This window comes from Pistacia vera, unplaced genomic scaffold, assembly GCF_008641045.1.
Source record: "Pistacia vera cultivar Batoury unplaced genomic scaffold, PisVer_v2 Contig656, whole genome shotgun sequence".
In the NCBI taxonomy this organism is placed as follows: Eukaryota; Viridiplantae; Streptophyta; class Magnoliopsida; order Sapindales; family Anacardiaceae; genus Pistacia; species Pistacia vera.
In genome coordinates, this window is record NW_022196508.1 from 647,831 (window position 1) to 674,211 (window position 26,381).

Here is a 26,381-nt window from a genome sequence, read left to right on the forward strand (position 1 = left end):
ACCCAACTAAGTCTAAAACCTTAATTTATATATATATATATATATTAAAAATCTATTTATCATACTAATGGGGCAGAGGTTTGACTTATGGTTTAATACATATTATTATTATTTTGAAACTAATACAATCACTAATAATCAATTATAGCCAGCTAATAATAAATCTTGTAATTGGAAATTGATTAACCAATAAAAATACTTTATTATATGAATAACGACACAAATTCACAATCATTCCAATTTTTGCCGTTGCAGTCAGCATTTTTGTTAGTTTTAGCTTTGCTGCCATGTATGGTGTTTGTTGAATACTGATAACTGGCTAGAAATGTAGCAGTTTACTAGTTTGTTTTTGAACATGTTCTGGTGCCAAAACAGAAATGCAACCTGCCGTTTGTCCATTTTGTGAAGTAGCAAAGTATAATTCATTTTGTAATGGTTAGATATGTACTGTCAGGTTATAAGGGATGTGTTTGTAATGGTTGTTGTAAGTTGGTATTAATGTATGGCTTTAGATTAATTTAGGATATAATATGTCTGCAAAGTTGGTGTAAACAGTAAGATATTTGCTTTATTAGTTGTGCTGTAATCTTAGTTGAATATGCACAAAAAATACAACTCTCTTTATTCTCAAAAGTTGCTGCCTTTCTTTTCTTTGTATTCTTCGGTGGAGTAACAACAACATGGTATCAGAGCTGAGTTACTTTAGCTATAAAAAACTGAATGTTTTTTCTTCTCCTGATCAACTCATTTGTCTCTCCAAAAACAACCCTGCATCAGACATGTTTTTCTTGAACAAATGGCCACTCCAACAACTTCCCTTCTACCTCCTGTGTTTAATGGTGAACACTACCATATATGGTCTATCAAAATGAAAGCATACCTAAGGGGCCAAGGACTTTGGCAGTATGTAGAAGAAGAGAAACAACCCCCTCAGTTGGGACCAAACCTCACTCTTAATCAAATCCGGAAGTTTCAAAGGCTCCAAGAGCCTTGTCTCATATTCACTCAGCTGTCATAGACCTTGTTTTTACAAGGATCATGGCATGCGAAACAGCCAAAGAATCATGGAACAAGTTAAGGGAGGAGTTCATGGGAAGTGATACTATAAGAAACATGCAGGTTCTGAATTTGAGAAGGGAATTTGAGACATTAAGAATGCAGGAGGCTGAGAAAGTGAAGGAATATGTTGATAGGCTGATGAATATAGTTAACAAAATCAGGCTATTGGAGTGGAGATGTCAGACAGCAGAATAGTGGAGAAGGTGATGGTAAGCTTGTTGGAAAGGTTTGAAGCAAAGATCTCATCCTTGGAGGACTCAAAGGACTTAACTTAGATCACATTGACTGAGCTGGTCGATGCTCTATAGGCACAAGAGCAGAGAAGGCTCCTAAGGTTAGAGGATGCGAATGAAGGGGCAATGTTAGCAACTCACAAGGGCAAGTCTGCGTAAGGAAACAACAGAAGGTTTGCTAGAGAAAAGAGAGGAAAAGAAAGGTCCAACAGTCAATGGAACAAAGCTGGTGGAATAAAGAATTTTCCAGCTTGTTCTCATTATAAAAAAAAGGGACATGTAGAGCACAAATGTTGGTTCAGACCTAGAATACAATGTAGGGCCTGCAAAAAATTTGGCCACATCGAAAGAGTACGCAAAAACAAGGGAGAGTAGTCCTAACAGCAAGCTTAAACAGCTGATGAACAACAATTGGGGCAGGAGACAAAGCATCTATTTGTGGCCTTATCCAGCTTGATCCAAGCGTGTGATGATACCTGGTTGATTGACAATGGATGTACACATCATATGACACCAGATTTGAATAGTTTTGTGAACCTAGATCACTCACATCGGTCAAGGATTAAAGTAGGAAATAGAGAATTTGTGGAAGCAAGTGGGGAAGGAGATGTTGCAATTCAGACTCTAAAAGGTACAAAACTAATCTCAAATGTACTTTATGCAACTAATATAAGTCAAAGTCTCTTGAGTGTGGGACAAACGTTGGAAAAAGATTATGCAATACACTTTCAAAATCAATCTTGCATTATCCAGGACAGTGAGGGAAGTGAGATTATGAGAGTGAAAATATTGGTGGGGAAAAGCTTTCCAATTATGTGGAGAATTACTCCACACAAAGCATGTAATGTTAGAGAAGATGAAACTGAAATATGGCACAAGAGATTAGGCCATGTACATTATAGAAATCTGAGGGAAATTCAGTCAAAAAATTTAGTCCAGAATCTGCCCATTGTTGAACAACCGAGAGGTGTTTGTCAAGTGTGTCAATTAGGCAAAATGAGTAGGAAACCTTTGCCAGTGAATCAAGCATGGAGAGCTTCTGAAAAACTCCAGCTTGTTCACTCGGATGTGTGTGGCCCCATGCAAACCTCATCAATTAATGGGAGTAAACACTTTGTATTGTTCACAGATGATTGGTTTAGGATGGGCTGGGTTCACTTTCTAAGGCAGAAAAATGAGGTGGCTGGAGTATTCAAAAGGTTCAAACAGGAGGTGGAAAACTAAACAAGGAAAACCATCAAAACCTTGAGAAGTGATAATGGAACTGAATACACTTCTCAAGAGTTTGAAAAAATGAGGTGGTTGGAGTGTTCAAAAGGTTAAACAGGAGGTGGAAAACCATCAAAACCTTGAGAAGTGATAATGGCACTAAATACACTTCTCAAGAGTTTGAAAAAATCTGTAGAGAAGCTGGAATCAGACATCAATTCAACAGCCCCTATACTACACAACAGAATGGAGTTTGTGAGAGGAGAAATAGGATAGTTATGGAAATGGCAGGATGCTTGATGGCTGAAAAAAAAACCTCCAAAATTCTTTTGGGCAGAGGCTGTAAACACAGGTGTGTACTTATTCAACAAACTTCCTACTAGAGCTTTGATTAGTCAAACACTATTTGAAGCTTGGACTAGAATCAAACCAGAAGTGGATGATCTGAAAATTTTTGGGAGCATATGCTATGTTTTGGTGCCACCTGCAAAGAGGACAAAGCTGGAGGACAAGGCAGTGACAGGAATTTTTATTGGCTACAACAGCCAATCCAAAGCCTACAGAATATATATTCTTGACTCAAAGAAAGTAGTGGTGTCCCAAGATGTTACAGTTGGTGAGAGTGGAGTCTGAAATTGGGAAAAATGCAAGGTTGATGTAAAAACAAAACCTCAAATGAGTGAGGCTCCAACTGATCAGATTGGCGAAGATTCAAGGGAGCAATCAGATGAAGAGGTTGCTGTTAAAGGAACAAGGTCTCTAGCTAATGCATATAACAGATGTAATTTGGCACAGATGGAACCTTCAAGCTATTCAGAGGCAAATAAGTCAAAACCTTGGAGGATTGCCATGAAGGAGGAACTAGCCATGATTGAAAAAAATCAGACCTAGAAGCTAGTGGACAAACTAGAAAACAGAAAGGTGATTTAAGTGAAATGAATTTTCAGAAAAAAGGTAAATCTGGATAGGTCAGTTCTGAAGCATAAGGCCAAGCTTGTAGTCAAAGGATTTGCTCAGCAATATAGAGTGGATTTCCTGGAAAAATTTGCTCCAATTGCTCGGCATGACACCATTAAACTGCTACTTGCTATGGCAGCTCAATTCTCTTGGAAAATTCATCAATTGGATGTAAAATCTTCCTTCTTAAATGGCTGGTTAAATGAGAAAATTTACATTGAACAACCTAAAGGGCATGAGATCCAAGGAGAAAAGGGAAAAGTCTATTTGTTGAAGAAGGCCTTATATGGCCTAAAACAAGCACAAAGGGCCTGGTACAGCAAGATTAAAGACCACTTGCTCAATTTAGACTTTATAAGGAGTCCAAATGAATATACTCTATACATTAGAGAAGTTGAAGATGATGTAATGATCATTTGTCTGTATGTGGATGATCTTCTTATGATTGGAAACAATCAAGCACAAGTGGATGAGTTCAAAAAATCCATGCAAAGTGAGTTTGAAATGACTGACATAGGTGGAATGTTATATTTTCTTGGGATGGATATTGATCAAGAGGTAGATGGCATCTTTGTGAACCAAAGAAAATATGTAAATGAAGTCCTGAAAAAATTCTGCATGGAGAATTGTAAACCAGTAGATCTGCCATTGGTTCCTAATATGAAATTGTCAAAAAATGATGATGGTGAGAAGGTTGATGAAGGATTGTACAGAAGTTTAATAGGTTGTCTATTATACTTGACAGCAACTAGACCAGACTTGATGTATGTCACTAGCTTGCTGTCCAGATTTATGAGTCAACCAACCGAGACACATTTCAAAACTGCAAAAAGGGTGCTGAGATATGTAAAAGGTAGCACTGACTTTGGAGTGTGGTTTAAGAGATCAGAAGATTTCAACTTGGTTGGTTTTTTTGACAATGATTAGGCTAGTTCAACAGATGATATGAGGAGCATTTCAGGATATGCATTTTTCTTAAATCATGATGCTATCTGTTGGCTCTCCAGGAAAAAAGAAACCGTGGCTCAATCCACAGCAGAAGCAGAATATATATCTGCTGTTGCGGCTGTGAATCAAGCCATTTGGCTGAGGAAGATCCTTGAAGACTTGAAGCTGAAACAGATCAAACCTACTGCCACCATGTGTGACAACCAATCTGCAGTATCTATGGCCAAAAATCCAGTGCATCATGAACGAACAAAACATATTAAAATAAAGTTTCATGCAGTGAGAGAGGCTGAATAAAATGGTGAAGTGAAACTGATGTACTGCAGGAGTGAATTACAAGTGGCTGACATTATGACTAATGCTGTCTCCAAAGCCAAGTTTGAAGAATTCAGATTTAGACTTGGTGTTTCCGGCCAACCATCATGGAGGAGTGTTGAATACTGATAATTGGCTTGAAATGTAGCAGTTTACTAGTTTGTTTTTGAACATGTTCGGCCGCCAAAACAGAAATGCAACCTGCCATTTGTCCATTTTGTGAAGCAGCAAAGTATAATTCATTTTGTAATGGTTAGATATGTACTGCCAGGTTATAAGGGATGTGTTTGTAATGGTTATTGTAAGTTGGTATTAATGTATGACTTTAGATTAATTTAGAATATAATATGTCTGCAAAGTTGGTGTAAACAGTAAGATATTTGCCTTATTAGTTGTGCTGTAATCTTAGTTGAATATGCACAAAAAATACAACTCTCTTTATTCTCAAAAGTTGCTCTCTTTCTTTTCTTTGTATTCTCCGGTGGAGTAACAACAACAGTGTTGCAGTGGCTGCACTTGGAATGCTCAGCACTACCGCCACTGGTTTGGCCATTAATGCTTATGGTCCCATAAGTGACAATGCAGGAGGTATTGCTGAGATGGCTGGAATGAGCCCACCGTATTCGTGAGAGAACTGATGATGCCCTTGCTAGGATCATCACCAATAGTTTGGGTATAATATTATAAGGCCATTAATAATATTTAACAAACACCAGCCATAAATATAGTTAGCTTATTCACACAATGCACACCATATAAACCTTCAGATGGTAGCTGGGAAGATCCTATGTACAGATTAAGTTGAAATTTGAACCAGCAGGATTATGTGTGAACTGAAATTTAGTTAATTCACTATATTAATAAATACAGTCATATGATTTGGTGCTAATTAAGTCAAACATTTCAGTTCATAGATTCTTATATACTATTAAATCCTGTGCCTCATATTAGGGTGGTGTTATTGATTCATGAAGTTGAGTTCCTACATATTATAAATTCTTGTTGATCTGGAATGGGTATCAATATTAGGTATTCATTAGTAATATTACCATTTTTTACTTTTACGTAAGGTTCATCTGTCACCATTAGAGCAAGAAAGAGCATTTGGACTCCATTTTTTTTTTTTTTCTTCTTTTCCGATCTGAGTTCAAGAGTTCTGACTAGCTGGTACCCCATCTTATGCCTCAAGAAGACGTAGACTAACAAAGATTCTAACTATAGACGCAATTGGATGCCAAATTAATGAAAAAATGAAGCTAATCACTTACCTATTGATTGAATTCCAATCTTTTGATGATTGAAGTCGTATTATATGCTAATATTGATATGATTTGTTGTATTGATATTTGATGCACAACTAACTATTTACGTTTTAATAAATTATTGGTGTGGTGGACAGTTTTCATTTTTCACGTTTCAAATTCGTTGCCCCACACTGTTGTGTAGTCTTCTTCACTCTTGTCTTGTCTCTGCTGTGCAACACCCAAGTAACTCTCTTTCTTTCTAGTTCCCCAAAAGACAAAACAAAACAAAACAGAAAAATGTTTCTCTCCGCCATATAGCCTCTCTCTCTAACCCCACCACCCAGTCTTCCCTCCTTTTCTTGAAGTATTTGCCAGAAGAGTTTGATATCTTGTGTACACGTCCGATGTTTGGTCCATAAAGTGGTAAAGATATGTGGGTTGGTCTTCCTTTTGTGTATGACAAAGTTAGAATTGGAGATGATGAGGAAAGATAGAGTCGAGTCGAGAGGTTTCTTGACATTTTTGCTAAAGAAGGGCAGAATGGTGGGGTTGAGTTTTATTGAACATGAAAAGTACGCTGCAGGGTCACAGTTTGTGACACATACAGTGGGGAGAGTGTTGGAGAGGTTTGGAGTTGAGTCTTCGCTAATTAACACAAAAGGGTATGAGACATTGTTGAATTTGGTGAAGAATACGAAAGGAGATAGCTTTGATTTGTATTATGGGTTGTTTATGTATAACCAGAATTCGTTGGAGCAATTGGAGAGGTTGGATATGGCCTTTTGAGCCTATTAAGAAGGATTTATATGGGCGGCAGCTTCAGCTTTATAGAAAGCAGATTTATAAGGTGAGTGCATGTGCATGTGGGGGTCCCAGTACCACTTGAATTATGGAAGAGAACAAGAGTTAATGAAGCTTTCCATTATGTTCATGGCTATTTGATTTAGGCCCTAATTATAAACGAACAGAGTACATCAGTAGAATGAGCTTCCGTGAAGAAAAGGCTTTGCATATGGGTGCAAAATGGAATGCAAATAATATATACCCTTAATTGTGAAACAATACAATATTATGTTTTTTTATTCTACGAGACTTTAGATATTATTACAATATTATGTTTCCTTATTATATAGCTTAATTTTTGTATAAATAGTCAATGTTGTTTTAATTATAATCAATTAAATAACAATTAAATTCAAAGATATTTCTCGGACATACTCCAGTTTTCTTCAAAATTCATGTTTTGCTCTCTCATAATTCCAACATTATCGTATATTATGTAAGGATGATCGAAGACCCTTGACTGTAGCAGCAAAGCTAGGAGATTCCTGAATAATCTGCTACTTTCCTTCATTTTCATAAGAATGGTGACGCATCTGTTCCACCTTATCTATATTTTTTTGGCATAGTACTTGTTGGAAATTATATAGAATAACATATATCCTAACATAATCCCAAGATCATAGTCACCATTGCAATCACATTTTCATATAAATGAACTACAATGAATTTACACAGCATAAATACCTTCACTCCTTAACTCTGAAGCAATAAAGTTAATCTGGAAGAAAACCACGAAGAATGTTTCTGTTTTCCAAATTCTAGAGAGAGAGAGCGTATTTTCCTTTTGAATATTTGAGCGTATTTTCCTTTTGAATATTTGAGAGTGACAGTGTGTAACCTTTTCTAAAAGGAAAAGTCTTCCTTTTATATGGGAACGGTTCGTGAGAAACTACCAAAGGCAGTTACCACTTCTCACACCCCTTCATCATGGGTGTATTTATCCAATAGTACTGCATTTGATTCTTTGCGAAGAATGACATCATCTACATGTAGATCTTCATTAGAAAGCATTTCAAATCTATTTGCTACAGATTTTGTCGCCTGTCTTGGATCGAACAATTGCGTACTACAAAGAAAGCATGTATAGGAGATTGACGGATAAGTAGTTTTTTTAGGATAAAGATTAGAAAGAAAGTCTCGTCCTTTCTTTTGTTTTGAATAATGGGGTTCAAATCTTCCTTGATCTATGGTACATATTTCGAGTCAAGTGCGAGATTGACATCGAGAAAGGGGGGGTCCAGTATGGCCTTATAAAGGTCAGTAACCGAATGGCCTAAGATCCAATACGAGCTTGACGAGCGACAAGCACTTCGCCTTCAAGCAAGGCTTAATTGGATTCTGCTTTTCATGAGCAAGAATAGAGATCGAGGAACCTAGTTGGAAATGCCAATTTCGAGCTCCAAATCGAAAGGAAAGGCATACTCTTACTTTCTCACCGACCTGCTCCAAGCTACACCTACTGAGCAAGATGCATTGCGATTTCCTCTTCTGTGGATGCACCGGAATGGAATATGATCCAGGACGAGAAGAGAAAGACTTTTTTCTCTAGCGGGCTCTCTCTCATAAAGCCAAAGACGCCCTAAGACAAGGTACAACTATTGGAAAGGGAACATGATCAATAGAACCCAGCTGGATCCGGCCTAGGATAGTGGCACCCATTCTTAACTAGTTCTGAAATGCCCTCATGTTAGAGGGAGCATCCCCACTTATGATCGATCCGCTAGTTCACGCAAATCTGAAGAAGTTATCACGGACGAGCCACATGCAGGGAAACTTGCACGTGTGGTTCTGGCCGGGCTTTCCTGAGGTATCTAATAACCTTGCTTCTACTGGCCGCTGGCGCACCTCTCCTAACTATTGCCCATTTATTCTGGAATAATTTTTTTAGGAGAGACAATTTTACATATTTCTGCCAAATCGTCCTCTGCTCCTCAACAGACAAAAGTCCAAAGTGCTCTGGAAAATAGGATCGAAGCGGTTCTTCGGGAACGTCTGAAACAGTTCTGTGAGTGGCCGAGCGGAATTTTCCCAAGTTGAAAAATCTACTTTGCTAATAGCCATGTAGGAAGGCTATGTCAACTCAAAGAATGAAACAAGTAAAAATGTTTTCCGGCATCCTCTGTCCCAGATTCTATCGTGAATCTGGGACAAAATTAACCTTTTGGACAAAAATATTTCACCCCAATTAATTAACTTTTTGGACAAAATTAACCTTGAATTCAAAACAAATTGCAGCCCACCCAAGCCACCACCCCACCCACCGCTGCCAACCACTGTCGTGGCCAGCCATCGCCGCCGTCAGAACAGTGCACGGAAGGCCGAAAATGGCCACTGTGCACCGATATGGCCATTTTTGGCCAGATATCTAGCCGTCAATGGCCAGATCCGTCATCGATCTGGCCGTTGACAGCCATATTTGTCATCTATCTGGCCGTTGACGAACATATTAGATCTAGTCGTTGGTGCACAAATGCCATTTCCTACCTTTTGTGCGCCATTAGGTTGCAGGCTGCCAGCAGCCTGCGGTGGTTGCCAGCGGCCGGCAGTGGCTGGGTTGGTGGGGGTGTTTTGTTGATTTTCTAAACTTTTATTATGGAGTTGTTTTTGCTAAGTTTTTAAATGAAGGGGGGCTATATAATACAAATAATAATCAACTATAAAAAATAATATAATAATAATGATTAATTAGAGGACAATTCAGTAATTTAAATAACATACCTACCAATTTATTCCTCCCAACCAAACATATTAATATAACATACCCACCAATTAACCAAACACATTTTCCTAAAGATTCTCAGTAATCTTCAAGGTAATCTAACTTTCCAGTAATCCAACATTCCCAGTAATTCAACATTCCCAGTAATCCAATATTCCCTGAACCAAACGTCCCCTAATAGATTTTGAATTATCATCAATTGATCACAAATGAACATGATTAGCCTAATATCATTTTCCAAACATTACAGATAATCATTTCCTTCAAAATTAACTATATAATAAATGATATTTTATTTAGTTGTGATTTTTAGATTATTAGTCTTCTGTCTAATTAATAATTGGAACACGAGCAAGTATTATAAATGCCCAGCTTTACTGCACATTAGCATGCCTCAAATTCAATTCACACTATAATAAACACCATTTGATCTTTCATTTCAACTAGCATGTACAGTAAGGACCTAATCTATTCATGAATATTACTTGTATTAATATTGTTGATGCGTGATTATGGCAACAACCAATCGGCACGTGCGCAACGTTGATTGGACAAGGAACGCATGTGAGTATAGATTATGAATACAAAATAAATGCAATGAGGGTTTTTAAAGTGGTTCGGATGTTAAGGTAGCAAATCCTACATCCACTGATTTGTATTAATATGGGGGGTCAGGTCGCTAAAGCGGACTGACTTACAGATGATTGAAAAGTAGATACAAAAGCGTGAGAGAGAGTTTTTTTGTGTAAAATTGTCGAATCCCCTTAATGAAGGGGTCTTCCTCTTCTTATACCCCGTTGAATGTGCGTAATCATCACTAAATCCTTGGGTTGGTGTGATTGTCAGGACCTAATCTGATTTTACGTCCCATTACCCATTTTTCAAGCCGATTTCATGCGATTTGGAGCAGGTTAGCGGACACGTGGGAGCACCAGGGCGTTTGGCAGACCCGACGTGCGCTTACCGTTCTGACGGGAGCAGGCCACGTTTCGTCACGCAACTCCACGTCAGCCTTTGACTTCTTAGTCATAACAAATATAACCTTAAATATTTATTTTACCACATATATATTATGGTGGAATAAATAGAATTTAGCTTGATTTTTTTATTATGTGATTATTATTAACCTTAAACCAGAAACAAGATATAGAAAATTCGTTGAATATTGAGTCCAAAGAATGTTCGATATTTCAATAAGCTACAACTAGACATAATCAAAGCATGTTAACATTTTGATGAAAACACGTTCATTTGTTCTGATATATATATATATATATATATAACATTACACTTTCAGGGAGAACCATGCAATTGCGTGGGTCCATGCATGCATCCATGTGCCTAAGAGTGTTGCAAAATCTGTGAGATTAATATTAACATTGGATCCATCCATTTATGTTAGTAGTAACTTCACAAAAAGGACAATTAGGGTCTAAGTGCCTGTTGCAAGCTCCAAGCTACACATCATAGCCCCACAATTGCTTGTACCAAACAATTTTGCCAGTCCAAATCAAATACGAGGATACTAGGATAGTGGGTACATGTTTGCGTGCATGAAGTGGAGCCCGCCAATTTGACCTCTAGACGTTGAAGCTCCAATTTTGGCATCATTGCCTCAATCTTGTTCTTTCCAGAATACAAGTGCCAGTTGTCAGCACAAAGCCAAATACTGACAAGAGAAATTCAGCAAGAAACAGTTTTGCCCATACACGTCCAAAACCAATGATATTGTTTTCACAAAGTAATGTTCGAAAGTTATCTGATATATTCAAAACCAAAGAACTAAAAAGACATTCTTAAACATTTATAGTATAATCTGCAGTAGTTGTGAAGGCGACCAGAGAAAAAACGTAAATGAGAAGCAAAGACGCCATTAAAGCGAACCTTTCAGTTTTTTTAATTACAACAGGATTTGGCAAGAAACAGTTTTGCCCAAACACATCCAAAACCAAATAATATTGTTTTCACAAAGTAATGTTCGAAACAATATAAGTTATCTGATATATTCAAAACCAAAGAACTAAAAAGACCTTCTTAAACATTTATAGTAGAATCTGCAGTAGTTGTGAAGGTGACCAGAGAAAAAACGCAAATGAGAAGCAAATGCGCCATTAAAGCGAACCTTCAGGATTTGGCTAGAAACCTCAGTGGCAATGTTACTGTGATCCAACACCCGTATGTCCTGCCTTCATGATCCTGACAACCGTTGCCTCAATCTGGGGTTTCCTATCTTCTTCCACCCTCAAGCAAGTGCACGCTTCTTACGTTCACAAAGTAACTCGTATACCTACAAAAATAATTTTGAGAAGCTCAAAAGTTATTTGATATATTCAAAACCAAAGAACTAAAAAGACCCTCTTAAACATTTATACTAGAATCTGCAGTAGTTGTGAAGGTGAGCAGAGGAAAAACGCAAATGAGAAGGAAATACGCCAGGTTCACTTTGTTTCTTAGAGAAAAAGTGAGGGAGCCATCAATGTCACTAATAAGAATTCCTTCGGTAAATTTCAAGCCAGGTTCTTATTAGTGAATTGATGAGCTCATGATCACATTGTCCTCTGCCGTGAGGCAACGACGGCCTTTCCAGGAAGCGCTCTGGATTGTTATTTGAACAGGGGAGGAGGAAATTAGAGCTGGGAACAGGAAGAGGAGACAGAAGACGAAGAAACAGAAGGGATTGACATTTTCATTTTCCCTCTTCTTCACCTGACAGTAGAGAGAGAAAGGGTAATAAGCAACCAGACAGTAGAGAGAGAGAGAGAGAGAGAAATAAGGAGGAGAAGAAAGGATATTTATTATGCGATACCCGAAAAAAAAACCCGGTTTTTTAACTAATTTTCCTGGAAGCATAGGTGAGCTCTTTGGCACGCGAATTGAGAAGCCTATAGGTAGCTTTAGACAAGTTTTTTTGAAATGGATACCAGAAGCATATAATAAATGATATTTTATTTGGTTATGATTTTTAGATTATTAATAATTGGAACACGAGCAAGAATTATAAATGCCCAGCATATCATTTCAACTGCAATTGTTGCCTTACACCTCAGACATTGTGAAAGATGACCAGACAGCAAGTTTGCAATTGGAGATTGAGAAGCATCAGATTCAGATATAAACAATACAGTAATACTAGGATCACATCACTCTCTCACATTATGACCGTCATCAAAATGCCACACAATTTCCCCCCAAATTAAAAAAAAAAAAATTTGAATACCAAATGTCTTTATCTTATCTAGTAAGCGAAAATTCAGTTCTAAAAGTTCATCATTTCAGGAACCAGTTTTTACTTAAGCTAGAAACAATGATATGGCAATTACAAATAGATATCACCTAATGTTGAACTCCAAAACATGCTAAGTCCTTCAAAGTATATAAGCTATAGCAACAAGAGTTCAGTAAATTGAATTTGGAGTATGTTATCTAAATAAGTTTGGAATGCCTATAATGACAATATGTAATTGATCAAGTTTTCTAGAGATTGATATGAAGACCCTCCTTGCTTATGAATTCATGGAATTGATTTATTTTTTATGTCATGTTTGATTCCCCCTTGTACATGCCTGCCTAAAGTTTGAAGATCAATGCAATATATGAAGTCTCTTTTGTTTAGAGATTACGTATTTTGGAATTTTGGTTCAGTTTGCATGGCAATTAAAAGGATAACAACAAAATAGAATGAACTTAAATAATTATCATAAGTGCACTATTGCTTTTTAATGCAGCCACATCACCAACACCCCCCCCCCCCCCCCCCCCCCCCCCTTCTTTTTTTTGTTCTTGGTTGTAACTCAAAATCCAATTGGTTGAAATTGTTGTTGACATGCTTTAATATAAGTTTTATTGTTTACATTAAAAGTTTTTGTATGTGCAGACTTCTTAATTGAGCATGCCACCACCACCAATCACAACCATTTTACACATCCAGTGTCTCTTGCAACACGACCAATTCAAATCGCACCACTACCGTAAACAGTCAATGTTTGCTTATCCTCTTCCACTACCACTTTAAAGATGGAGGAGTGTAACTTGAAAAAAGCAGAGAACCATTCCTCTCAATTCAATATGGTGGAGGTAAGTTTGTCTTTGTAATCTCTTTTTTATTCATTAATATGATTGTAATTCCTTTAATGGTATTATTTCTACCTTTTCTTAGTATTATTGTATTATAATTTTAGGCTATTATAATTTCAATATATTAGGATAATTAAATCTAAGATAATTCATTATGTGAGGTGGCAGATTTGGCATCAAGCAATGACGATGATTGTAATATAGTCATGCAAATGATTAGTGACATGAAGAACAAATTAGTATCGAATGTTGGTGTTGGCGGGACTGATAGCTGCCTAAACATGTCATCTAAAGGTCTCCAGGACCGCAATAGTGTTCACACTACTTCCATAGAAGGCAACAATAACATTCTGACTCCATGAGTTGTTCGTACAAAAGGTCGACCTGTAATAACTCCATTCTACTCAAATACTCATAAAACATGTACATAATAAAATACATATAAATTAGCATAAAAAGGTTGGGCCCAAATTTTTCTTTTATTAAACATATACATTCTTTTACAAAAAGTTATATCATGTACAAAAACATCAAAAACAGGGTGGACAGTGTAGCCATTTCCCTTCACTTGCCAACACCCATCCGACTTTGTCCTCACCTAGATCCTGCAAAACATGGAAAACAACGGGGTGAGCACAACTAATGCTCAGTAAGTAAATCATCTACTCATCTATCCTTGTAACTATCTCTCTCTAATTCTTTCCTTATAATTCTCATTTACTCTCTCTCTTATCCTTCTCTCTATTTTCTCTTTCTCATAACTCTTGTCTACTAACTCTCTTTAGTAGTCACGGCCTCATCTTACCGGAGGCACGGCCGGGACTCACTCCCGCTCTACGTGACTTCTCCTCATTCTAGCCGATCGGACTCGGTTATGCATGGATTCGAACCCTTGGCCATGTGAGTGTATAATCTCTCTCTCTCGGGTACTCTTGGGTATAGCCCTCATCCGCATGCACTCTCACGGGCTACACCACTTCTCTTTCTCATACTCATGCCGCTCTCTCAATGCGGCGTACATGCGGGAGTACTCTACCCATAACTCACGGGTTCCCCATCGCACAACCTACTCTATTCTCTTTTTCTCTCTTTTCTCTTAATAAAGCTCACACTCAAAGTTCTCTACTCTTTCTTAATTAATGCATCTAGATGATTCATGCTCATTAATACACTCATGAAAAGCACAAATGAAATGATGTATCAAAAACAGTCATTCTGCGCAAGTCACATTAAAAAAGGCATAACTTGAGTTATACACATCGGATTGCTACGATTTTTATCTCGTTTTAAAGCTTAGAGACAGGGATATAATTTTTATGTTTTGGTCTAAACCCAGTTCAATCCGTAAGATGCCCAAAAATTACTCAGAAAGTCACTGCTGTGACAGGACAGTTTAGTAACATGTTTTCACTTAGGCATTTCATCAAGCAACTCATATGCTTATAAACACTCTACTATAATTACTACTATACTTCATTCTCTAGCCATCCAAAATGGGAGAAAACTCCCTCATATAACCATAATCCCTGTCAAGAAAAGCACTTCCAAATAGGTTTACACAACATTTCTCAAACTTCATCTCAATTTCCACATTAAAACACTTCTTATACATGAAGTGTATCCAACATCCACAAAATAGCTACTCATCTCAACTCAATTTCTCATCAAGCATACTACATACTTATACATGCATAAATCTCTACTCAATCTCTACTCAAAAGCTTATTCAAATCTCAACTTGGTTGGATTTACTTACCTTGTGAAAAAGTGACTTCTCTAGCACTTTTCCTTTCCTTTGTTGTCTTGTCTTGTCTCTACAACTCAAAACAACAACAAGAACAATAACAACCAAATAAAACTTCAATATAACTATAAGCAAACTCACATCTAAAGCAAGAATCCTTACCTTAGGATGTTTTAGATGAAATCTCTACTCAAAGTTACTCAAAAACTCTCTTAAACCCCTTAGAAATCTTGGGAAAATTGAAAGGAAAATTGAGAGAATTTAGAGAATGGGTATGGCGGTGGAAATGAATGAAATGGAGGGTTTATTTCACTTAACCCTTTTTAGCTCATATTATAACCTTCCTTCCCCATTTTGCCCTTGTTCTTTCTTAGAAATTCCATCTATATCCTTTGATTCATTTCACTCACACCCCCACACTAACCTATTCTCCATGAAATTTTCTTACATTTTACTCCCCACTTTTCCTACTAATTAGGGGTAGAATGGTCATTGTGCCCCAAAGGAAGAATTCTCTAGAAACTCATTAAACTTTTCAACTGGCTCGTCGCCACGGCGAAGAAACTTCCGTCGCCCCGACGAAAAGTTACATAGTCGACACCGCCTTACTTAAGCCAACGTCACCGTGGCGAAGACTGAAATTCTAAGATTCCTCAAAACTCAACCAATTTCAAGGCAAACACTCAACCAACTCAACATACAAAGTCAATTAAAACTGAATCAATAAACATTTAAACAATATAGCAAATCTTGAGTACGTACCTCAAGTGGGGCGTTACAAGACCTCCATTCAAAAGAAAGCAATCAAAGGTCGAGCAGATTGTACGTAAATTTAAAGGGAAGAAATTGCTTAACAAAGTGAGTGTCACATCTAATTTTATAACATTTAAAATATGTTAATAAATGTTATGTACTTATAAATTTAATTTGATTGCAAGCTAAGAGTTCCCAAGAATCGAAAGAATCAACTGAAGCTGGTGCATATGCAAGTAATGTCCACCCACGTGAAGCAGGAGTCCCTGTATTAAGTCAGGTATGAATCCTTTAGGTTGAACTATGGTTTAGGCTATAATATTAATGTTGTTGTCTTTTCACTGCCCAGGGTTACAGTGAACTGTCCGTCACTTATAGGCCATCACCTGCAAATGCAAATTATTGATTGAGGTATGGTCTTGCAATATACAGTTGGTAGTACTTCAGTTTACTTCTATCATACTCTCTATGTTCTTTCACTTTGCATATGAAGTATGGTTTAGCAATATGCAGCTGGTGTGGTTGGGGGTGGTCACTTTAAGCATGATTTTTTAATTGTTCTTTTACTTTAAGTGATATTGTTTTTAGCTTTTCTTTTTGGTGTGGTTGTGGCTGGAAAGGGTACAAGCAGGTGGAGGGGTTGAGGGCTGCTATGAGTTGGGGTACAAGCAGGTGAGCTGCTGCTGAAGTTTTTAGTGGCTAGATTGGGTTTTTGCTTGCTACAACTGCTTGTTTTGTTTGTCTGGTTTTTTTGAAGATTTGGCTTCGTTGAAGTCTTGGATTGGTGGCTTAAAAAAGAAAATTAGTTTCCTTAGTTTCTAGCTAATAAAGCCTAGTAGTTTAGTAAAGATTCAAAAGTGCTACTTATTAATTGAGTTAACTTTTGTATTTCACTCTTCCATTATAGTTGTGTTACATCAATTTTTATACAATAGTTTGTATAAAAAAAATTTATGTGTGGTATTATTCTAAATAAAACAAGGTTCTTGAGTTGTGTCCTAGTGTAACTTAATATTAATATCAGAGTCTTCTCTTCTTATGCTGTGTTTTTACAGGGGCATAGAGGGCCTGTGAGATGTTTGGCTGCTTGTTTGGAGATGACAAAAGTAGTGATGGGGTATTTGGTATATAGCGCAAGTTTGGATAAAACTTTTAAGGTATGGAGAGTTAAAGTTATGCCTGAAGAAAAAACGTGCTTAGATTATTCGGATCGTAATGACTCAAAGACGAAAATGGAGTATGAGATGAGTCCTGTGTTGTCTCCTTCATGGGTAGACAGGAAGATTAGAAGTAATTATTTTCAATAAAATTAATAAATTAGCAGACATTTTTAATCTCTCTTTGTTAGATGTTGTTGAAACAAGTGCAAGTAATAGCCCAAATAAATCCATTTGGTTTTGTTTACTATCTTGAGTTAAAAAATCTGCATAAATTTCTTCTTATCGGCTATAAAACCAGCCTCCACGCTTTCATATTTTCAGCACAAAACATAGCAAAAACTAGTTAGTAAGAGCTTCAGTTTTGAGCCCAAAAATGGTCTCCAATACTATTTTCTGGTTTCCGGCTCTTGCAAGCTTGTTCTTGAGTTTTTCGGATGCTCAAATGAATCAGCTCTTTCTAATCAGAGTCCATTGAACAAAATAAGTCACTGACCATAACACTCTGTAATATAGCTCAATATTAGACAGAATAAAATCTTACACAAAATAAGATTCTGTCATGGACAAGGACACATTTTATCAAGAGAAAGAACTAAATTTCACATTTTTGCAACCCAACTGTCAGCCGATTCTCATTTAATGTACCAATATATCATCTGAGCAATAACAAAATGGCATTCAATATAATCTATATTCACTTCTCCTTATGCCTCAAATATAGGCATCATTCAAACAGATAAGACATATAAAACATAACAAAAACATATGAAAAAACAAAACAGCCAAGAGGCAATTTTCCTCAGTGGGTAAAGTATAGTATACCCAAAACAGAGAAAACTGAATCCCAGTTGATTAAGCTTGGACTTTGTCCCACTTGAAAGGCTTCACAACTTCTCAAGTGAAGTTTGCATCATCTCTACCAAAATGTCCATAAGCTGCAGTCTTCAAAAACCTGCCATTGCCACCCCTCTTAAGGTCAAGGTTAATCGAAATCATTCCAGGCCTGAAATCAAAATTCTCCTTCACAATCTTCAGTATCTCTTTGTCAGGAATCTTGCTAGTACCATAAGGTCACAGTTTGCTTAATATATGATTAACATAACCAGGACAAGACCAATATACCATTGACCTCTGATAAATATTTGATCTATATATGCTGGAGCAGGAGCATAAAACTGCCCATAAAACAGCAACAAAAAAAAAAAAAAAAAAAACTGGAGAAGTGAATTAGCCATAGCTTCACGCTACAAACCACACCAACAACATCCAAGCAACAACACAGCAGCAAGAATGGACAGCCAACAGCAAAAAAGCAGCAAGAACAGCCCCCTACTGGTAAAAAAAATTGCAGCAGTAGGGGAGAAAATGAGTCTATAGCAATGCACAAAGACCCCAGTGCCAGCTGCCTCAATGCAGCCCTCACCTCCTCCCACAAAGCCAACCTCTAAGCCAACCACCCTAGCACCAAAAACACCCCCCAACTGCCAGTCCCTCTCACCAGCCACACAAACCACACACAACCCCAAGAGATGGGTCTACAGCAGCCACAACACAAGACCCCAAACCAAAAAGTCAACCCACGCACCAGGAGAGAAAAAAAACTGAAACAATATCCCTTCCTCCAGAAATATCAACAAGTCCGAGTGGCTTAAGGGCCAGGTAAAGGCTCTCAAAACCAAAACAACAACAACAACAACAATGGCCTCAGCATCGGCTTCTCTCCTCAAGTCATCTCCCGTTCTTGACAAGTTCGAGTGGGTTAAGGGCCAGACCATAATCCGTCAGCCCTCTGTCTCTGTTGTTAGATGCCACCCCAACGCCCCTTCTGCTCTTACCATTCGTGCTGGTTCCTATGCTGATGAGCTCGTCAAAACTGTGGTGCTGAGTTCAAGTTCCATTCTAGGGTTTCAATTGGATTTTGGGAGAGAAAAATTTTTTAGGAAGAGGAGTTGCGCATGAATCATGACTATAGTGGAAGAAGAGAGTTTGATTCAGATGATTTTGTTTTGGGAGAGAGATTAGATTCAGGGGATTAGATTTAGGGGCAAACGAAATTTTGGGTCTTTTTAGAAAAAAAAAAAAATTTAATTTGGGGGGAAATTGCGTGGCTTTTTTACTGCCACGTCATGATGTGAGAGAGTGATGTGAGTCTAGTATTACTGTAAACAATAAGTCATATGGTGCCACATTTGGAAATTATGTCATTCTATAACAAATACTATCCATACAAAGACAATATAAAGAAGGCTACAAAAAATTATTTACCGTACAGTATCCTTTTCTTGGTAAAAATTACCGTAAAACTTCTAAAAAATTGTAGTATGATCAAGTTTAAGTGAATAAAACATTAAATAAAACTAGAAATGATAGAAAATAAAATTATGAATTGTATTTGTTTGTAAAACATTTGATGTTTGGTGTATATTAAATCTTAAGTATTTAAGTTATTAAATTAAAAGTTGATATAGTATATGGAAGGAATTGCTTCTGCAATTGAAATTTGAAATGTAAAATTAAAATTCATGCAAAGTCGGGTCATGAACCAGGTATCCGATCTTTTATCCGAATATTCAGGTACCCGAAAAACCGGTACTCTAAACAGCGGTTCGGTTTATGGGTACCTTTTTAGGGATGCCCGAATATTCGGATACTCAGTTTTTCGGTCAAAACCGGTTTGGGTACCCGGTTTTGCACAGCCCTAATTAAAGGTGCGCTAGATCAGATGACGTATACGAGGCAATAAAGGCATAAGTGAATTAGTGGATTTAACTTTCTTTCTTTGGGCACCAAACCTCCTCCACCTCCGAGTACTTCTACTATCATTTTCTATTTGCACACAATAATATCTTCTTAAACTTATACTAAATTGAACCATTAAGAAAAAAAATACACTGGATTAAATGTTTTTTCTTAGAAATTGTTGGAGAAATGAATAAATAAATAAAGGCATATAGATGATTTAATATAATTGAAAATTTTAATTTTCTTTGTGCTAATATGAAATACATACTAATGTTTAATTCAGAAAGTTTTCAATATGTCACAGCATAAATAGTTTTTTTCCTTTTCCATTAAGACAAGTTTGAAGTAATACCTTTTAGATAAAAATTTATTATTTATTTACTTATTTATTATTATTATTATTATTATTATTATTATTGTCATTAAAAATGCCATTTTGGTTCATAGATTATGCTTGTTAGGTCTTAGTAATATAATGTTGTCTAATTATCAATGTAGGGAACAGACTTATATATATAAAGCTCTTATGCAACAGTTTTGGTATTATCCATATAACAATTATAAATCTTATAATTAATTTAATAACCATTCATTTGACTACTAGTTATGTAATATAAAATAAAATTTTAAGTTAATGTGTACTTATAGTTAAAACCAACTTAAAAAAAAATGTTATTAACAACATATATCAATTTGGAATAACATTTTAAAATTTCAAGAAAATAAGGTATGATAAATTAATATTATTTACATATTCAGTAGAATCTGCAGTAGATTTATGTTGGTAGTAATTTGACTTAAAAGGACTATAACTAAAAGATCATAACCACCAATTATTCAATTGTGCTCTCATGTTTATGAGATTCTTTTTGCTCGAAACTTTTTTCACCAAAGATTAACAAATAAGGTTTAAGTTTGAGTCAGTTTAGTTATTTTATTTTAAATCTATTTTAATTAAGAATTATAATTACAATATATCTTCATCATGTCTTGGATTGTTTTTTCTGATTAATTCTGATTATAAATACAATAGAGATTATTTTTTTATTATGTTGTACAAGCTGTGTCATCAGACACAGAGGTAAGTGATTTTAGGCTAACAACTTCCACCTACCCAAAGTTTGGCATAAAAATAGATTGATACCAAAAGGTTTGGAAAAGACAAATAAATATTTTTTGTCATATTCTGTGAGGGATTTTTGTCTGCTAAAAGATAGTATAGTAATTTTATTCTTACCCCAAGCTCGTTTGCACAGCCCTCTTGCATCATCAATTGATTTTTTGACAGGATTTAGTATTTTTTTGCGAAGTTCGGTGATAAACAGTAGCATTGGCCCTTGCTGGCGCTCGTTGGGAATGGAGATCGGTGGGTATTCTAGTCTTTTCATCATTTTTGTCTTTTAGCAGATGGAAATTCTTAATAGAACATGATGAAAGGTGGGTGTTTGTCATTTTCAAACTTTTTAAGTACCACTTTGTCTTTACAGCAAACTTTGAATATGTGTAACTCGTTCCCCTCAATTTTAATATTATTGTAAACAAGTAGATGTTATATATGAGCGAGTGATATCCGTACCCGTCGGATCTGTGTCGTAACTCGTAGATCTGACATTTTCTGACAAGATCCGTGACTGATTCCAGCGGTGGTGGCCGAAATCTGGCACTACGGGTGGCGGAGGTGTTTTTGTTATTTTATAAAAAATTTATATATGGGGGTGTTTAGTCAAATTAGCAAACCTAGAAGGTTTTTTAAAAAATTTTAAATTTATAAAAAAACTAAAATATCAAACTTTCAAGGATATTTTAGTCTTTTTACTATTATCAAATGAAAATCACTAAAAGAACATAACGGAAGGTACCTATTTATCGTTTCAAAACCTTTTAGATACCAACTTATCATTTTGACAGACCTTAAATATGCGTAAGTCGTTCGGCCTAAAAAGAAATTGGAGAAGGGAATCTGCGTTATCTAATTCCCTCTTTTTCCTTATCCATTCGTAAAATTCATCAGCGTGTCCCATGCGGGGTTAGTTTGCCAGCGCGAGTAACACGTTCTTTTATTTCTTTTAATTTAAATTAAATATCCATATTTAATTTAAATTAAATTATAATTTAAATATGATAAAATTAAATATGAAAGGCAGCTGCCCACGCAATCAACCCACAAACCAGCCCACGGAAAGCCTACTCACACTTCTCAAACAAAACATCAGCAAATTACGAGGCCCACCACCAATCAGTCCACCATATCCCTTATATAACAAGCCATCTTCTTATAATCCCAACCCAACTCCATTAAATCCAAGCCCAAGGAGACGCCATGCCCTTAGTCCATTTCCATAAATAAACAACCAACCATTTAAAACCCAGCTCCATCACCAGACCCTTTAATCACCCATTTCCCTCTCATCACAAATCTGGTCATCAAAAGCAACAAAAAATCATGGGAAAGCACAGTTGTTCGGTATCTTCTATTGTCTTTGCCATATTACAATTTTCAAATTAAGAAAAAAATATATCTTTAACTATACAATAGTATAGGTTTTGAAGCTCATTGGTGTTGATAACTTAATCTAGCCAGCTCCATGCCAAAAAATGTTTCTATTTATGTTAACTTGGGCTTTTAGAGTAGTGTTTAGACAAATTTTGTAAAGATTATTTTTAGTGGTATTGGTATCCTTTATTTGATAACGGATGGACCTTATTTCTAAATCATGTTAATTTGATAAGTTATTAACTGTTAGGATCCCACATTAAGAGGGAAAATTGGTGGGTATGTGGTTTATAAGGGTTAGGGCACCCTCTCTTAGCAAATCGGTTTTTTAAAGAGAGTTCTATCCAAACACACAAAAGGACCATTGCCTAACACAATTCCTATCCACTACCCAACCCAATTCTTATCAATTTGAGAGTGGCTTTCTATCATAGGTTTATGTTATGTTCAATGTTAAGGGCTTTAAATTCTAATTAATATCCAAATTTACCGTTTTGGTTGTTGATTACAATCTCTCTGGCATTTATGTAAGAAGTCATAATAATGATGAGTAAATTAATTAGTTGAGCTTCTATTGTCTGATTAGGAAGCTTGTAATTGCGGAAGCATGGAGGAGATATTATGATCTGATAACTAGACATGGCAAAACGGGTTCAGACTCGTGAGTCGACCCATACCTAAGTAAAAAATATAGGGTACGGGTTAAGTGTTTTAGACCTCTTTTTTTGGACCCGTACAGCCAGTATTTCATGCGGGTTAGACGATTAAACCCGCGAGTGCCCATTTATTATTTATATATTAAAATTAAAATTGAAATAAAGTTTGAAAATTGAAATCTCTAATCCTAAAAGACTACACTCATCTTGACTCTCCTCCCTCACAGGCTCCAACACAGACGCAACTTTCCTCTCTCACATCGTCACCTTTGTCGTTGACATCTCCTCTCTCACACTACCTGAGCAATGTTTCCCTCTTTAGTCTTTTGTTGATTATTCTTGTTTCCCTCTTTGGTCTTTTGCTGATTATTCTCGTTTCCCTTTATGGAAGTTGGTTTACTTTGATGATTTTTGGGGTGTTTTGATGCTTGATTACTAGTTGACTTGTTTTGTTTCCCTCTTTGATGATTTTTGGGGTTGCTTTTTTGCTTAGTGTAATGGAATACTCGTATGATGATAACAACTATATCATGAATGGATTAAACAAACATTATGAGTTCCATAGCAACAAAACAACAAATAATTGGCAGGCAACTTGAATATCTTGAAATATATGTGGTTTTTTATTATTTTACTGAAGTTTTTGCCTTGTAAAATTCTATTTGTTTTATGGTTTCAAAGGATCTTTAATAGAAAGCAGAGCTTGTTCGTTAACTTGCTCTAGTGATGTTCTTCAGCTTGCTCTAGGGCTGTTCTATTTGTTTTACTTCTTTAGTTTTTCCTTTTGCTCTAATACAAGTATTGGACTATTGGTATAATTCAGTCCAAGTTGAACATGTTTGTTGAGACATGACCTTGCCAATGAGTCAATTACCCACTAGAGGATATTTTTATTTATTAAAAATGGAGGGCAGAACCAGGATGTGTCATAGTTTGAGATAAAGTTATGTATGTATTTATATATTGTATCGTGTTGTTGAAAGAAGGTGCAGATGAAGATGAATTGATTGGAAACAATGTTCACATGTTTACTGTTATGTGTGGTTCACTGTTAATTATTTTAAACACTCCTTTTTAGTTAACAAAAATTACCAAAACCCAATTCTACATGATAAAAGAATTTGAAAGCTATTGTAATTACATAAAGAAATTATAATTAATATAGTATTTTAATATTATATATACAACGAGGACTTGTCCAGTCAAATGATGTGTTGGGTGTTGCCAGAAACATGACAGCATATAAAAAATAATGTAAAAAATTATGGTGGTTAACAGTAAAAATTGAAAACGGTAGGAATTTTGAGAGTGTAACTTCAAAAATTAAAAATTTGAGAGTGAAAAAATAGACACGCGTGGGTCCATCTGTATTCGCATAGGGTTGGGTTCGGGTCCAATCTTTTGATAATTGAAGTCGTATTATATGCTAATATTGATATGATTTGTCGTATTGATGTTTGATGCACAACTAACTATTTAAGTTTTAATAAAATTATTGATGTGGTGGACAGTTCTCATTTTTCACGTTTCAAATTCGTTAAATTCGTTACCCCACACTCATGTAGTCTTCTTCACTCTTTGTCTCTTCTCTGCGACACTCTTTCTTCTAGTCCTTTTCTCTCCGCCATATAGCCTCTCTCTCTCTCTAACCCCACCACTCTGTCTTCCCTCCTTTTCTCTCTGTATTCGCCGCTCTTTCCCTTCCTTTCCCTCCTCCACAATCACTAAACCCCTCCGCCTCGGCCTCTCTCGCCTCCCTCGCAGCCTTTCGACTACGAATCCTATCTCCGCTAACAGCACCTTAAATCCAGTTCTCTCAAGATTAACTCCGCATCCGTTGGTCAAGCACTCAGGTTAACAACCTGACTCTTATACTATAATAGAATTTGAGGTGAGTCTTACTCTTCATCTAATAAGTCTTTTGTTGAATAGGAGGATTAGTTCATCCAATAGGATTGAGCGTGCCTAACCCAGTAAGATTGAGCGTGTCCAATAGAAGTGAGACTCCAACAAAAGCCTTTCCCCGCTAAAATCACACTCTTTTTGTTCACTATCGTGCTGCTCAGCAATTCAACGCTCAGTTCCACTTCGACATTGATGACCTTTGTGAACTTCAACCTGATGTAGTTCTCACTTTTACCTCCATTCTTTCCACTCAAAGCGTGCTTAAATCTATCCCATTTCAGCGGTTGAAAAGAAGTAAAACTTTTTGTTGATGTTCTTTCAGTTAAAGAGTTCCCTATGAACCTTTTCTTGAAGTATTTGCCAGAAGAGTTTGATAACACATGTGTACCCGATGTACATCCGATGTTTGGTCCAGAGAGTGGTAAAGATTTGTGGGTTGGTCTTCTTTTGTGTATGACAAAGTTAGAATTGGAGATGATGAGGAAAGATTGAGTCGAGCCGAGAGGTTTCTTGACATTTTTGCTAAAGAAGGGAAGAATGGTGGAGTTGGTGGAGTTGAGTTATATTGAACATGATAAATACGCTACAGGGTCATAGTTTGTGACACATACAATGGGGAGAGTGTTGGAGAGGTTTGGATTTGAGTCTTCGCCAATTAACACAAAAGGGTATGAGACATTGTTGAATTTGGTGAAGAATACGAAAGGAGACAGCTTTGATTTGTATTATGGGTTGTTTATGTATAACCAGAATTCGTTGGAGCAATTGGAGAGGTTGGATATTGAGTCTATTAAGAAGGATCTGTATGGGCGGCTGCTTCAGGTTTGTAGAAAGCAGTTGTTCCTGAATTCCTAGGAAGAGGATATATTTTTGTCGACAATGAAATTGCTTGGAAATAGAGGATCGAGAGGCTGTGTTCCATTAAATGGTTTCAGAGATGATCTCTGATTGAATGGAAATAGGGGATGTAGAGGCTGTGTTAAATTGTGGATTAATCCCTAAAGACAGAGATAATTACGGATGAAAAAATGGGTACTAGTAAGGGTAAAAGGTATTAAAGAACACAATGTTATTAAAATAAACATTCTGTGGGAGTTCTGTTCTCCTCTTGCATCAGTCCAGTTGATCAATATGCCACTTTGTATATAATGAGGCCTGTTTGCTGGTGGTACGGTATTAAATATTAGTGTTTCTCCTAATTGTAAGAAATGAAGATCAGAACCAGGTGTTTGAATTGTGGAATTCCTAATCACTTTAATCTCTCAAATATATCAAAGTCGTTCACTGTCAATGTCGTCTTGGCTGATAGAATTGAATGTAAAGGGA

At 36.4% G+C, this 26,381-nt stretch overlaps 1 pseudogene; it reads left to right on the plus strand.

The window, feature by feature from the left end:
* Positions 1 to 19,795: 19,795 nt before the first annotated feature.
* Positions 19,796 to 26,003, plus strand: LOC116112105 (annotated as a pseudogene).
* Positions 26,004 to 26,381: the final 378 nt, after the last annotated feature.